Source organism: Thalia democratica, chromosome 9, assembly GCF_965202585.1.
Source record: "Thalia democratica chromosome 9, ktThaDemo2.hap1.1, whole genome shotgun sequence".
Classification (NCBI taxonomy): domain Eukaryota; kingdom Metazoa; phylum Chordata; class Thaliacea; order Salpida; family Salpidae; genus Thalia; species Thalia democratica.
Genome location: NC_139173.1, coordinates 21858901 through 21876013, shown reverse-complemented (window position 1 = coordinate 21876013; position 17113 = coordinate 21858901).

Sequence of the window (17113 nt, the reverse complement as noted above, 5' to 3'; positions counted from 1 at the left end):
GAGTCAACAAAAATATTCCTGATATTTCTGTATACTAAAAGCAATTCTAGCCAAAAACTTAAAAAATGACTTAGTTGGCCTGAGATTTGAAGTCTTCAAATAGTGATAGTCTGAGTGTGTTAGCAATGTTTAGTTGTTTATTTGCTTGAATTTCAACTATTTTAGTTAATAATGTACAAACTTAATAAATTTACCATCCCTAAATCTAGTTTATATTAAATAGGTAGCTCCAAAAAACAGCAAATGTGTGTATTGATATGCAAGGCATAAAAATTAACTTAGCTTGACAAAAACAATGTTTGAAAGTAAATGTATACCTAACATAAACTATATTAATTTATGTCATATATATTGTTATAAATGTTTTTGTACAAATTTAGATATTAAATGTAGAAACAACAATGTTATAAAATTATGCTTAAACTAAAATTAAACTAACTAAAGTATTAAATAAAAGTGGTTTAAATTATGAGCATTTTTTTAAGTTGGTTTTCATAGAAATTAATTTAAAGTGCAAAGAAAACTTCTGAAAAATTAAAATTTGTCAAAGCAAAAACTAAATATACCTTATTTCTTATTACTATGTTATTTTAAATGTTTTTACACTAAAATATAACATTTACAAATAAGAAATTTATAAAAGAAACTTAGGTTTAAAAAATATTGAAAAAGAATATCTAAGCTATAAAGAAATGACACTTTAGTTAATTACTGTGCATTACTTTTGTACAAAAAAAAAACATTTGCATTTAGTTTATTTAATAAATAGGTATTATATAACTAACTTATTAAATTTAAGCACTCTTTACACTCTTTTTTCAGATAAATACTTGCTGTTATAAAAAAGAAGTTATTATGAAACTGAGAAAAATGTCCTGTTAGAATGCTGATCTGTCCTTTTTACATTTTTAAACTAAAGCTGTAATTTCTTTTAATTATTTAAAAATGTTATACAAAGACTTTAATCCAAACTAATCAAATTAAATCGAATTACCAAAAAAAAAATTTCTTGAAATATATTTATGCTCAGCGGGCCACATTTAAATGCTCGCGGGCCAAAAAACTTTGTTTTGCGGGCCGCATTCCATTCAAAAAAATAACGTGCTCGCGGGCCACAGATTTACCCTTTGCGGGCCGCAATTGGCCCGCGGGCCGCAGTTTGCCGACCCCTGTTCTAGATGAATATTTTTTTAAATTGTATCTTAATAACCTCGTGATTTTTTATCAAATTACTTGCCAAAAGTTTTTTTTGTTGAAAAATAGTTTTTTATCACCAGTTTATTAAGTTTTAAATTTAAGTTAGAAAATTTATTTTTAAGATTATACAGAAACTATCATGTTTTTAATTCTTTTTTTTCAAAGTAGCTATAGTTGTTAAGAAAGAGTGATGATTAATAGAGGTAAAAAATTTTTTTGATATATTTGTTTATTTATTTTTTCTATTTAAACAAATTTATTAACTTTTTTCTTAAAACTTAGTCACTTTATTCATATTACCTTTACGATTTTCATATAAAGTTTCAAAATAGCGAGTTTATTAATTTGAAAATGTCAATCCTCAATTGCCTCTAACAAAACAAACACGCGACGCCACTGCTCTTAACTATAGTGTTGTTTTAGTTTAGCGTATTTTAACTTAAGTTTTATTTTTTTGTTGTTGATAATTTATTTGTTACTGTTGCTTAAGATAGTATTTTTGAAAATTCTATTTAAACTCGTATTGTTCTGATGAAGAAACTTTTAAAGGTATATATTTATTACAATTAATTTAACCTTTTCAAATTAAAGCTACAGCAGTGAGTTATTTGTGCTGAGTAAGTTTGCAAGAAAAAGTACTAATGTTTAATTTTATTTAATAAAATATTTTGAAAATTTAATAGTTTTATTTTATATTTTTGAAAACGCTTTAAATAACAATGGAAGTCTAAATAATTATTTGTTTACTAAAATAAAAAAAAAAAAAGTTTGTAATCAAAACTTACCTTCAACTATTTAACTCAGCTAGAGGTAAATCAAAGTACAGTAACCTCTCACTTATCTACGCACATTGTGTCCACAGAAAAAGTGCGTAAAGATACGAGAGGTACCAAACATACTTACTATAATGGCTATTTTTTGATATTGCTTCTAGTTAAAAGCAGACTAGGGACTTTCCCACTTTTAACAATTTGTTCAGTTTATTTATAAATATGAAAAAAAAGATAAAACTATACATATATTAAAAAAAAACGGATTTAAGTTTGTATAAAATAATAATGCTTGTAGAAAAAATTTACTAATTTTCATAATAAGTAGATTTCACCTTTATTTAAATGTGACTTATTTGATACTTAAAATTTATACTCTATTCTATATAGCAAATTAAATTTATAATTAAGAATTTGTTTAAAAATAAGAAATGGTGTGGTGTTTTTTATTAGAATTTGTTTTTTTAGCTTTTTACAAAAATATATACTTGGTGCTGTAATGGATTTCTTCTTTTGTACAAAAATGTATAAAATATAACAAAAATGTTTAATAAAAATTGTTTATGTTACTACAATGTTTTTTAATTTGACCTTTGCCCAATTAAAGATAAACTTGTCTTCCATTGTATTAAAGATATATTAATGGATTTTTCCAGTAGGAATGAAATTTCATGCCATAAGATTTTGAAGAATTAAATATTTATATTTATTTAAAAACATTTTTAATTTATAATTTTATGGAATTCTAAATACGTAACTAAACGAGAGTGCGTAACGTCACGAGTGCGTAAAGATGCGAGATGTTACTGTAATTAAGTTTGACAAATGATATTACCGAGGTTTTCGACACAACTAATAAAAAATCCAAAAATTAACTACCAAATGTGATTTGATTTTGACCACTTGAACTTAATATGTAATTTGAGTTCGGTAGTTTAGAATTTAGGTGTACAATTTAGAAATTTTTATTGTAAATAGAAATACTGATCAAAACTTTATTTCTAACTAATATAAAAAGTTTGAAATATACACGTAGTATATGCAAATACTAATGCTACATAATAGCTATGAAACTCAAATTACGTATAAAATGTAAAAGATCATGAAAACTAGTTTATGTGATAAGAAATCAAATTTTATAAAAAAATGCTACCACTTTTTTGTGCTTATAATAAGTTTTATCATAGTTAAATTTTCAATAATATTGTATATGATAATCAAATTACTGTTTAGTTAAGCAAAAATATTTATCAATTATTTTATTTAACTTTTTTTCTTTATTAGTTTCACGAACTGAGTCTAATGGTCTGTGTGAAAACGAAAATTTTTAAGTTTATTTTCAGTTTATCTACGGTTTTATAACCGCTTTAAAATTATGGTTGCACACTATGCATGCAAAGAGAGTAATAAGCTTTATAGCTTTATACATATATATAACAAAAATGTTTGCGAGTAAAAGTTACATTCAACTACTTAGTTCCACTAGAGGCGTTATAACTTTTAAAATTTTAACAATGTTTACACTTCAACAATTGAGCAAAGCTTAAAAAATTAAAGAACAACATATACGATTTGTATTAAGTTTTATCTTTAATAAGTTTTTGTTTACTAGCTTCGGATTAAAGTACACCAAATTTAGTTTTATTCGTATTATGAAATAGATTAAAACATCAGTGAATTATTTTTGTTTTCGTATATCATATTTTAGGAGAAATTGTTTTTATGAAACACAGTTATTATAATTGTTTTTAGTTAAACTAAAACTTTTTTTATAACGCTCTCTTTAAATAAATTAAAAAAGTAATGAGAGTTTCAAATTATGGCGTAATGGCCTCTTGGCTAGTCATTTCCCCCTTTGGTCCTTTTGTAGCTTATAGCCCTTTAAACTTTTGAAATGGTTTATTTTGGGAAGACCCTATCTAGTGTAAGTTTCAAACTTTCCCGTAACATCTGGTTTAAGTTTCAAAATAACCTATTATGCCTAGGACCTTTTTTTATTTTGTTTTTGCTCTTTATCGTCAATTCCAGAATATCTAGTATTAGTTTCGACTTATGGTCTTATGACTCCTTTACTAGTCGCAGTCCTGCCTTTTACCCGCTTTGAAATAACCGTAAGTTAAACCAATATCAAAAAGTGATTTAACCTCATTAGCGTTGAATAATTCCTTTTTAGTCACCGGAACATCATTAGTTTTTAAAGTTTTTAGAATGTTCTTTTAAGTTTCTTAAAAAAAAAGAGTTTCTTTAAATACGTAAAAAATATTTAGTTTTTGTTGATAAGTTCAGTGATTCAAGCAGATTTAAAACAAACTAAACTATTAATTTCTTGTTTTTTTAGTTATAAGTACAACTAGTTTTGATTTTTTTTTTTGACAATTATTAATAGCACACAGGAAGATCAAAATCGCCTAAAATATTGAAATTTAATTTGTTTATAAATATAAGCAGGTGAGTTAAATTAAACGTTTGATCAGACCTCAAGCTTAGTAAACTGACACTGGTTCCACTGCTTATGTAAGTCTAGGCTTAGGCTATATTAGACTTTCGCCGATGTTTTTCTTAGTAATAAACAGAAAATTCAGAAGAACTGAAGAGAATAGATAAAATAAGTTGAAAAACAATGAAAAACTATAAAAAAAAACATATATCTAGTTTCAATACTAGAAAAAAAACTATAAAAAGTTAAAACTAAATAATTGAACTAATTTAAACATAAAAGCCTTTTGCTAAATATTATCTTAAATTTTTGTAAAGTAATAAAAACAAATAAAATATTTTTTTCAAGCGTACTTAAACGCTTGTTAATATAGTACTTTTAAGTTTTTGTTAATATAGTACTTTTAGACTTCAACAACTTATTTAAGACATTTTTATAAAACAAAAGAAATTAGAGCTTTACTTGTGTTTCAATGATTGCTATACTTTTTTTTTAATTTGAAAAAAAGAATGCTACTAAAAAAATTTCCATAAAAGGGAAATGCTAAAGTATTGATAACTATTATAACCATTAATTAATAAAAGTTGATGAAGTACTTGTTATTTAGCTTTATGCTTGAGTAATTTTGAATTATTTAAAAAAATAAAATTTATATTAAATAATTTCTAATGTCTAATGCTTTACAAAGCCACTTTTACACCTCTTTGAATTAGCAGTAATTTAGTCCATTCTATTTTTTTTTTTTTTTTTTTGGTTATACATCAGAATATGTCACAGGAAACTAAATATTTTTTACGTATTAAGAAAACTAGATCTCTTTTTTTTTCAAGAAACCTGAAAGAACATAATCTAAAATCTTCTAAAATGTTTGTGTTCTGGTGACAAACAAAATAAAACAAAAAAAGTTAACAATAAACTTGTAGTTTTTATAATTGAAATAAATAAATCTTATCAGAATAGAATACAAATATTTTATTAGACACAAAATCACCCAACCATGACATGTTCAGCTGCTCTTCGTACTTGTTTAGTAATTAGCTAAACACTAAGTTTAAATTTTCACAACAAGGTTAATCTGTTTTTGATGTTTGTTAAACTGAAAGTTAAATTTATAATAAATGTGTAAAACTCACTTAAGGTTAAGATATTATGGACAGAAAAAATATAGAACTGTTTTAATCTATTTCATAACGCATTTAAAATTAAATTTAGTGTATGTTTATCCGAAACTGGTAAACAAAAACTTATTGAAGACTAACCTCAATATAGTTTATTGAACAATAAAAAAAGCGCTCAAAATGTTGGGTCCTAGGACCTGGTGCGCGAAAAACCTTTCGTTTATCGGTTCGCACACCACGGATACCTTTTAACGTCTTGTCCAGGACTAATTGTATCTTTTGTTCTTTCAAAAACTTTACTTAATTGTTTAGGTGTAGAATTTTTTTAAATTTTATCATTTAAAACGCCTTTAGTGTAATTAAATTGTAAAATGTAACTTTTACTCGCAAACATTTTTGTTGAATGAATATATATTTGTATGTGTTACAAAAGTTTATTAGCTTAGGTTCATTGATGGTGTGTAGCCATAATTTTAAAGCGGTTGTAAAACCGTCAACAAACTGAAATTAAACTAAAATATTTTGTTATCACACAGAACATGAGATTTAACTCGTGAAACTGTTAAACAAAAAAAAGTTAATAAAAAGAATTAATTAACAACTTTGCTTAACTAAAAAGTCATTTTATTATCATTTAACCTTTTATAAAAACTTATATTGTACGAAACAAATTAGATTGTTGTAGTATTTATATTTTTATTAAAGTTTTTTTTTTTCCAAACATAAACTAGTTTTTACGCTATTCTACTTTTTATACTTCATTTAAATAACACAGCTATTATGTAGCATTATTATTGGTATAAGTAAAATTTATTTTATAAACAGTACTTTTATATGAGTTTCAAAATAAGTTTTAAACAGTCATTTTTATTACAACATATGTTTTTCAATTAACAATAAAACCTTCTTAAATAAAAAAAGCGGTCCCTAAATTACATATCAAATTCAAGTAGTAAAAATAAAATCACACATGGTAATTGTTTTTGAATACAACTGTTTGTGTCAATGTTTTGATTAAAAACTTCGTTGATATTATTTGATAAAATTAATTACTTTAATGAGCCTTTTGTTCGAGTTAAGTAATTAAAGGTAAATTTTGATTGCAAATGTTCTTTGCATTTGTTTAAGCAAACGAATAGTTATTTAGACTTCCTACATTATCTAAATTGTTTTTAAGAATATGGAAAAAATTATTAAACTTATAAAATTTCCTAAAATTAAATTTAAATTTACTAGTTTTTCTCGCAAACTTACTCAATACAAATCACTTATTGCTGTAGTTTTAGTTTAAATAGCTTATTTAATCGTAACAAATCTGATACCTTATCAAAAGTTTATTTTAAAAAACAATACAAGTCAAAAAATAAATTAAATAATATTTTATGATAAAACAAAAACGAATAATATATCAAAAAAAAACTTATGTTGCAATACGCTAAGTAAAAATAACACTATCGATAAGAGTAGAACAAAGACCTAATGAAACGAGTTAGTTTTTATAAAAACGTTCCCTAGTAAAAGCTTCTTTAAATAGTAACACTTAAAAGGAACGCATTGTTGAATAGCACTATTAATAATAGTTGCAGAGACATATTATATAAAATGACATTCAGTAATGTATAGCAAAGCCCTGCTAATGTTTTCATTGTTGAAAATAAACCTTAAAACTTCCTGCAAGTTGCATCAAAGCATGAACATATAAAACTAAGGGTAACCTAATAATTGTAATTACCATATTAGGAAGTCTAAACATTTTGTTTGGAGTTTAACACTGGATAGTTAATATAAGCTAATCAAAAGTTATATTATTTATTTATTTACATTTAAAGTTTACTTTTGCTCATATTACGGCTCGTCCTCCTACTAAGCTTTTGCTTTAATGAAAAATGACTAATCTGTTATAGAACGTTAAAACTTCAGACTTCTGAACTTTCTGATCGAGACAAAGTAGTGACGTAATAAGAGTTATACTTCATTGCTTCTATTTATTAAAAAAAATCCAGTATCTGATTGTTTTGCATCTAAATCAGGTTTTATCAAACTCACTTTTATAATCCCTCTTTTTCGAGGATCGGCAAACATATTTTTCGCCGATTCTTTTAATTTTTTTTTTTTGTTAAATTAAAATTTTAATTTAATTTCTAATTTCTCGTTTTACAATTTAATAACTCACCCTGATTATCTAGTGAAATTTAGTTAATTGCCGATTTCTTTTTTACTGCCTTATTAGTTGATAGTCTAACACTATGTAGCTAACTAAAACTTCCAAAAATAACTAAACTGCCGAAACTTCAAAATCGTCCCGACTCTTTCGCTCTTTGCCAACTATTCCCCCGTTTTACTAAAACCACCTGAAGCACATACATGATTACTTTTTAAGTTTGGTTCAAAATATATAAAAAACAAGAATTGTAAATTTTGCTTACAGTTGAATACTTTTATATGTTAGACTTTTTTGAGCGTATTTTTAATTGCTTGATAAGCAATGCACTACTATATATAAACTAATATACTGACTGACGCTTGTATGAGAGCTTAAAATATGAACCCCGAGTTGTAAATATTATATGAAAATATCATTTAGGTTTTTGTTCGTCATTCATCATTCGTCCAGGACAAAACGCTAAAAAGGTATCTTCGGCTTGCGACTTAACAACCGAAAGGTTCTTCGTGCATTGGTTCTGGGTCAACTTTTGAGCGTCATTTTTTTTTTCGTTCATTAAAATATAACAGTTTTTGATATTCTTGAAACGAAAAATTTATTTTTAAGTCAAAACATTTTACCACTTGTCAATTTAAATTTAAATAATTTGGGTAAGGAAGAATAGGGTTAAGGGTAAAAATTAAAAAAAAAAAAATAATTTTAAAAAAATGCTGACACAACAAATATTAGAGGAATTACGGTTCATTTAAAACCGGACCCACTGTTTATTATGGGAAACTTCAAAGCATTTCAATGAGACTTCTCCAGCTGAATTAATGCTGTGAAAACTATAGTGAAAACTCAAGCAGGCATCATCAGTAAATATTCTTTAATTTAATATGGTTATTATGAAAAGTTGTACAAGAAACAACAACAGACTAAATACAAGAAAATTTGAATAAATTTTTTTAAAATATTAAAATTTTAGATGATTTACTGTAACTTAGCAGTTTATTGCTTTTGCAAAATCTTAAAATGAGAATCATTATTACCATTACCAATTTAGATCAGAGTAGGGATTAAAAATTGTTGTAGATATTTAGCTAATATGTAACTGCTTTTTACCATTATTTAATTTATGAGTCACTTTTAAGATAAATAGTTTGCTCTTTTTTATTAAAGTTACTTTTTTCTAATATACTGTTTTGTCAAATGTGACTAAATATATCTTTTATTTTAATTTTCAGCTTTGTTTTAAATAATTTTCAGTTTTTTTTTGAAAATAAGTACATAAGCAGGGCTTACTGTAGTGTTGTACATATAAGTAAATACTAGCTCGTTAATTTTAAAGTAAGTTATTGTATTTACTTAGTTGGAATGACACTATCGTTAGAGTTAAATAAGGCCTAAAAACCAACTTAATTTTTATAATTAATTTACAGCAATATGTAACCTACTTAAACCGTAATACTAAAAGAATGAAAATAGGTTAAAAGTCGCATTGTTGAAATGACACTGTTGTATACAGTTGAAGAGTCACCTAAAATTACATTCAGTAGTATTATATAATATCTATAGCTTTCCGATGTTAGTATTATTTAAAAGAACAGAAACATTCAATTTATTTGTTAATAATGTAAAATATAATTTGAAATGACACTTAGTTGAAATGACACTATTGTTAGAGTTAAATAAGGCCTAAAAACCGACTTAATTTTTATATTTAATTCACAGCAATATGTAACCTACATAAACCATATTACTAAAAAAAAAAAGTTCAAAAGTTGCATTGTTAAAATGACACTGTTATATACAGTTTAAGAGTCACCTAAAATTACATTCAGTAGTATAAGTACATAATAAGTACATATGTTTTCAAAATATAACTGTAAAATATTTAAAATAAAGCTGAAAAATTCCTGTATATTGAATTACACTTCGATATTGGTGCCCACCTAAAGTTAATCATAACCAAACTTTGTAGTGATTGTTCTGTTGAATCACCAAAAAATTGTTTTTAGGTTTACTAAACATCATGAGCTATTGCAACAAAAAACAGTTGGATTATAAGCCTAATAAGCCTATTTTCCAGTTGAAAATAAACACACTTTCTTATAAAAAGAAGGTTTAGAGGTATTGATTATATTGTTGTCATTTTCTAATTATAAATATTAATACAAACTATATAAAATGTTTATAACAATATATTTCTAAAAAGTATAATTAAATAACATGACAAAAAGTACAATAATGTCAACTAATAAGCTGAATTTAAAAACAGATCATAGATGAAGGTAAATTACAGGTTAAGTTAGTAGTAGGGGTAGGGAGTAATATATGAATATTGCGAAGAAAATTAATATCAGCCTTTATTTGAAAGTACTATATGGGGTTTCATAATTACCAAATTTGGACAACTTAAATTCTGATTCTTTAATTCAAATTTTTAGAAAAAATTGAAAGGGCCACAACTAAAAAAGTAACTATTATTTGTCAAATATAAAAAAAAAACACCTGTGAATGGTCCTAAAAATATCTACAACCCATTGTTTTCTTTTTGCAAAACACTAAATAGTTTTTAAGATATGACTTAAATAAAATAAATCATACTTATTTTTAGTAATTTTTAAATATTGTAAAAAGTGTTTAAGATTTTGCAAAAAACTAAATCAAAGCCTTTTAAATATTAGTAAGATCTACAAATGTCTGTTTTGTTTTTTTCAAATTTTTATTACTTTTTGGGATAGAGTATTTAAAATACTTTTTTAAGAGTTTGAATTTTCAGAATTTGAGTTGTTCAAATTTAAATTGTTATGTAACCACTATGAGATGCTTATTTTTGCACTTTAACAATTTCATTTAAGTTTTGAGATTTAGTTAGTTTAATAAATAAGTTTCCATTATAAATTTAAGAATATAATGGCTAGTTTTCTTTGAAATTTAAAAATTTGTAAAATTTTTAAGAACTAATTTTGCTTATTTAAAACTGTTTTTGATAGAAGTATACAAAAGATGAAAGCAACTATTTGAAAAATTTGAAGAAGTATCTCAAATGAATTTTTTTTTGATGAATTTAGTTTGCACTGTCCATAATGAGCCATTGGACTCTGAATCTTTGGTTCTCCTTATCTCAAAAGTTGCTTTAATTTTTTAAATACTGTATAAAAGTCATCAATAGTATAAGTGTACACAAAAAACTATCATTTGGTTGTAAAAAGTTAAAATACTATTCTTGGATACTTAATTGTTTATTAAATAACTTTTTTGAAAATAAATTCCATCCAATTTCTTATGAGTTTTAATTAATTGTACTAAGTTGATATTTTTGTTTTACAAATCAAAGGGTACTAAAGTTTTTCTAACTAAAGGCTATCTAATTTATTGGTTTTAGATTTTGTTTATTTAAAGGTACTATCACTTCTGTATTAAAGAAAGTTTTAAAGACTTAGATTTTCTGAATTAATTTAAGGAATGACAAGCATTATAGCTAACTCCAGTTTTTTTTAAATGAAGTTAGCTTTCATTTAATTTCCATCTGAAAATTTTCTAACACAGCAAAAATATTTTAAAATTAATTGTTATATTATAGTTTATTAGAGTAATAAAATAATAGTTGTATATTAACATAAATTGCTATAAATAACATACATTGACTGTTTTTATATCAGTCATTAAAAGACACAGATCAAAAAATCAAGTAAAAATAATTTATGTGGGTGTACTAGAGTGAAAAGGTTAAAAATCATAATTATCGTGTACCCTGTAATTTCATATCTTTAAAATTTATATTTTCACCTAAGAAAGTTTTTATAGTCTAGAAAGGTTAAGTTTTTAATCTGCTTTTCAAATGTAAAAAAGTGAGTAAGGTACCTTATCATTAAAATGTATTTTATTGAATACTTGAAGTTAAATATATTGCACCAAAAGAATAAAATAACACTAGCCTGCAAAATATTTGTTCTGGCTATCCCGGCCTGATGAATAAAAATGGTGCCCAGCCCTACTTGAGAACAATTAGAAATTTTTATTTGTTGTTTCTACAGCTTTGCAGACAAAGTCTATATCAGAAGTACTTATAGTAAGCTATGGGATAATGCCCAACTCTGGAAACTATTATTTTTGATGAGAATTTGAATAAAGTTCAGTGATTTTTGCTTATAAGTGGGTAATATTGCCTTTTAAAACTCCATGTGGAAATCCTGATGTCTTAAGCATTAGAGATTTCCACACAATAGGATGGTAAAATCTTTTTAAGTTTTTTAAATCTCAGCCTATTTATGAGGTTTTAGATTCTTTTTCTTAAACGTTATATTTATTTTACTAAACACAAAGTATCTTTGCTTGTGATACAATGATGATTTTGAAAGTATCTAAGCTTTATTAATAGTATGTTTGTTCAAATTTTGGCTTTTTATATTAAATTGATTTAGCTGGCCCTTTACCATTTTAAAGAATGGTAACTAATAAGTTTAATTTTTTCCAGAAAAAACTCAAGGTACACTTTTTTGTCTGAAACAAATACTGTGGAAGTAACAGTACATTAGGCTATTGTTTTTGTTTTGCAAAGCTGAATCAATGTAAATAGTATTTTATTTTATATCTAGCGATTCTATGAAATACTCAGGGCTGCCACACACTCATGATAATTTGAAGTTTAGACAGCTCAAGATATTTTGAGTTTTGAATATTTGATTTTTTTTTAATCTCACGCTAAAACTAGATAGTTTTGTTTTTTACAAAAACTCAAGATAGTTTAAGGTTTTTTTTTTTTTTATCTCAGCACAGGTTTTTTCTTGATTTTAAATGAGGTTTACTTGGTCTAGTTTTAGATTTTGTTTATTTTATAACCAATTTAATGGTTAAATAATGATTTAATTACGAAAAAAAAAACTTTTTTTAAAGATTTGAAAAAAAACTCTGGACTGTTTAAAGTCACTGATGGCATTTTTTTTTTGACTGAAAGAGTGGGAACCCTGTTACACTCATTAATTTTTAAACCACTTATCTTTAAGACTTACCATACATATTTTTTATTTGTTTGTTACTTGAACCTAGAAATGTTTTTTAGCATAAACTTTGATATGTTCATAAATCTACACTGGCTACATCACCAAAATGTTAAAAGATTTTATTTTTATGATAATTTTCTTACTTTCATTGAAACAAAATATAATTGTAAACCAAATTAATTTGAGTATGTTTTCTACAGAACATTGAAACACTTACCCAAATATTTGATAGATTTGTTCGATACTATTTTCACCCAGTAGAACTTAAAATTAAGCAACTTTTCAGGTTTTGAACAGCTAAATTAGTTATCAAATGGCAGAATGGACTCCAAGCGACGTTGAAGATTTATCGAGCGACGAAGAACCAATCACATCCAGGGCTGACATGAACAGGGAGGAGGACTTGACGGAGCAGATGTTCGAATTGTCCTCCCAGCAGCTGTACGAGGAGGGGATCAGGATAATAACCAACATGCAGACCAACCTCATGTCCCAACTGCAGGAGGACAGCCTGAGAAACCTGATCGACCAGGCCAACGTTTTGCTGGCTGATGTGGGCGACAGGCTGAGGACTTTCAACCACATCCTGTCCTACAACCACCCCGGTGGCAGGTTGCAGCCCCACAGGTCGTGCAAAGTTAGGGAAAGTCCCAAAAATGAAGGAATGCTGACGAGGAAGCGGAGGAGGGATTTGGGAGTGAGGCAGGCGGATCTCAAGTGCAGGTTTCCGCAGATGAGCGGTGAGGAAGTGGAGTTTTTCAACAGCCACGCCTGTTGCGTGTGCATGGAAACGTACAGGGAGGTCATTGACGGGGACCACCACATTGTGGCGCCCTCCTGTGGCCACCCCATCTGTTGCAAGTGCGCCGACAGCATACTGGCAAGGAAGCCAGAGTGTCCCATCTGCAAGGTGAAAGTTGACAAGGACTCGTTCGAATTGATGAAGTTTGGCGGGGACTTGCGGCCGGATTTGAAAAAACAAAAACTTTATTTATGAAATTGCTTAGGACAACAAACTGTTTTTACAATCTACAAAGCATGAAGTGTTAGTATAAAGTGAAATGTATTGCTGTATTATTTACAAACAAAGCAGTTTCTTCTAGTTTCAAAATTTGTTTAAATTTGATGTATTGTATTTTATTAGTTATTGTGACAAATTAATACATTTTGAATAACAATTCCATAATATATTTATTTTAAAAGAACAAATCTTAAGTTTTTTTTAACTGTACTTTTGCTTAACTAAATTTTTTATTTTTCTGTTAAGTTTTCATTAATTCCTAAACAATATATTTTCTGTATACTACAACGCTAGTGTTTCATATTTTAGTTTGTTTCAAAGCAAGACTATTTTTATGTTTTTAGAAAATATTTCATTTGGTAAATTTTTTTGTCTAGATCCACTTAAGTTTGTATTGTGAAAAAAAGTTAAAAGTAGTAAATTTTACTAAACATCACTATTACTGGGTTGCCAAAAAACCTTTGTTTACCTGGAAAAACCTGGAATTTGACAATTTAGGCTTAAACATCTAAAAATTTTAACATGTTGGGTAGTTAAATTTCAATTTGACACAAAAAGTTTATCATATAGATAAAAAACATTTGTCATCATCAAAAATTTTTATTTATTAAAAAAAATAGTTGAAAGTAGTTTAACAGTATCTTTTCAATTTTTTATACTGTTTAACACAATTTATTACCTTAAACTTAACTTTAAACTCAGAATAGAACCAAAAATGTGTACTTTTGAAAACGTGAAGGAAATTTTGAAAGCCTGAAACAAATTTGCTTAAAACATTGGCAACCCTGCTATTAACTTTACAAAGCAGAAATAGCCGACAAGTCTAAAGCTAATATCCATATTTTACGTTTCTTTATATGATTTTTTAGTTGAATGATATCTGCTTACCTTTAATAAACTACTATGTTTAATCTCTGTTTTATTTTCTAATTGATATGAATGTAGTGCAACAGAATAAAAATTGCTAAACCTTATATAATATAAAATGTAAGCAAAATTTAGCTATTTAAATTTTGAAGCTAGTTTATTTTTTTAATTTTTACTTACATCAATACTTTTCCTTGTTTAAAAATAACAAAAAGGTAAAGTTTTGGTGCACATTGCTGTGTAGTGTGCTTTTAAGATACATTGGTTTAATCAATGTGACAAAATTTAGCTAAACACCTTTTATTACCGTTATAGAAAACATCTATCAAAACAGGACTTTCTAGCAAATGTTTATAATTTTTACAGAATTTTGTTGTCTAACCCAAGTCTTTTCAGTGGAAAACTTGTAAGGTTAATTATTTACTTTCAATTAGTTAATTTTTACTACATTCGGATCAAATTGTTAGTAAAAGTATAGTTTCTTTAAAACATTAATGTTTCACACAAGTAGTATGTATTTTTTACTTTAAATTTAAAGACGAATTTTAATTCACACCAAACGTTTTTATTCATATATCATAAAGCAATTTTTATTTTCTTGTTAACTAAAATGTTTTTAGAGTTGCCCAAAAACATTGTTTAAATTAAACACTTTCAAAATTGATAAAAACACTTTTTTATAATTCAAATGTATAATTTTATTGTTGCCGGACTAATGTCTGTTCTGCTAAACAAAACCTCTTCGTACAATCCATGGATTTCACAATTTGCTATTAAAAAAATACCATCGAAATATTAATGCTATTATAAACCCATTGTGCTGGAAATTAAATTGTTTGTTAATTCAGAGACTTCGTTAACTATTAGCATAATAAACTGTTGCAGCAGATTCAATTTAACATAACTAGTCAACGTAGCAACAATAAAAATAGTTCAGTTAATACATGTTGAAATAAGACGCTCAGTTTAATTCCTGGTAAACTGACATGGTACAATAACATGTGTACTTTTTGGTCTCGTGTCTGTTTAAATCGAACCTTTTTATTTGAATGTATCCCCTTTTAAAGCTTGTTGTATATACCATTTCAAAGAGATACACATTGCAGATTTAAAGTTTATTACATACTTTTGACGACGTTTCGACTTTCCATCAGTCATTTTCAAATAAAAAACTGAAAAAAACTAAAAAATTGTGTTAAAACCACTAAATATACAAGATAAATAAAATAATAAGATATATATATAATCAGTTATATATTAGAAATATGAACTACAGTAAAATTACAGGTAACATAAATACTTACTCTTTAAAATAGTATTTAAAAACTTCAATATCCCCTCCAGTATTTTATTGTATATAGTGTACATTTTTGGGTCATTCTGTATGGTATAAAATGTAGGCAAATTAATATTTTTTTTGTTATTTCTTTAAGTACAAATCCAGTTGTTGATTTAAAATATAAAAAAAGTATTTTTTTTAATTCTGTTGACTCAGTGCTTCAATATATAAAATAAGATCAAATTTTGTTACAATAAAAAAAATATATAATACTTCTGATTAATCTTAACACAAACAGTCACCTCTCGCGAATCTACGCACTTGTTTGGTTACGTTCTCTCGTTTAGTTACGCATTTTAGAATTCTCAAAAATTACAAAATCAAGTTAGAAAACTTTTTGATATTGTTTTAAATTTGAGATATTTCCCTGTTTTTAGCAACAATATTGTATCAAAAATCTAAAGTTAATACTTAGAAAAACATAAGAGAAGATAGACTATTGATAACACCGATATTTTCGCACAATTAGGCTGTGTCTCTATTAAAATTATAGGTGTTTTGATTACTAATAGCAAACAAGGTACAGTGTTCCATTTCTCACAGTATTCATGGAATGAAGTTTTATTTAAACTCAACAAATTTCTTATTTTTAGCTAATTTGTTCCTTGCCCACCTAAAATAAAATTTGTCTTACATGGTATTAGAGAAATATCTTTCTCTAGTACCATGTAAGAAAAGTTAATTCTTAGTTAGGTAATAAACAAAGTAAAATGAAATGGTTTGTACACAAATTAAAAAACTTTTCAGATATATTTACAACTTGGATGAAAACTATTCTGTAAACAAAAAAAAGTTTGAAAGTCTTTATACTGTATTTAACCAAATGCATTAAAAGAAAACAGTTAATATAGTAGGTATATTTTCTACCTCTCGTTAAGTTACACACTTTAGCTGTGGACACAATGTGCGTGGATTTGCAAGAGGTGACTGTACTCTAAAAAATCGTAAACTGAGTTGTTTAAATTAAAAATACCTTTAAATCATTATATACTTCATTATTATTCTTTGTAAATTGTTCATTTTTAAAAACAAAAGGTGATTTAATTTGATAACTGTCTATCAGATTGAAATTACATTTTAACAGTTATCTCCATAGTTTATCTTAAATAGTAACAATTGATCTTTACTATCTAAAATAACTTAGACAATCATAAACAACAAACTTATGTAACAACCAGAATTCCCGTAGTTTTAGTTTATAAATTTAAAGCT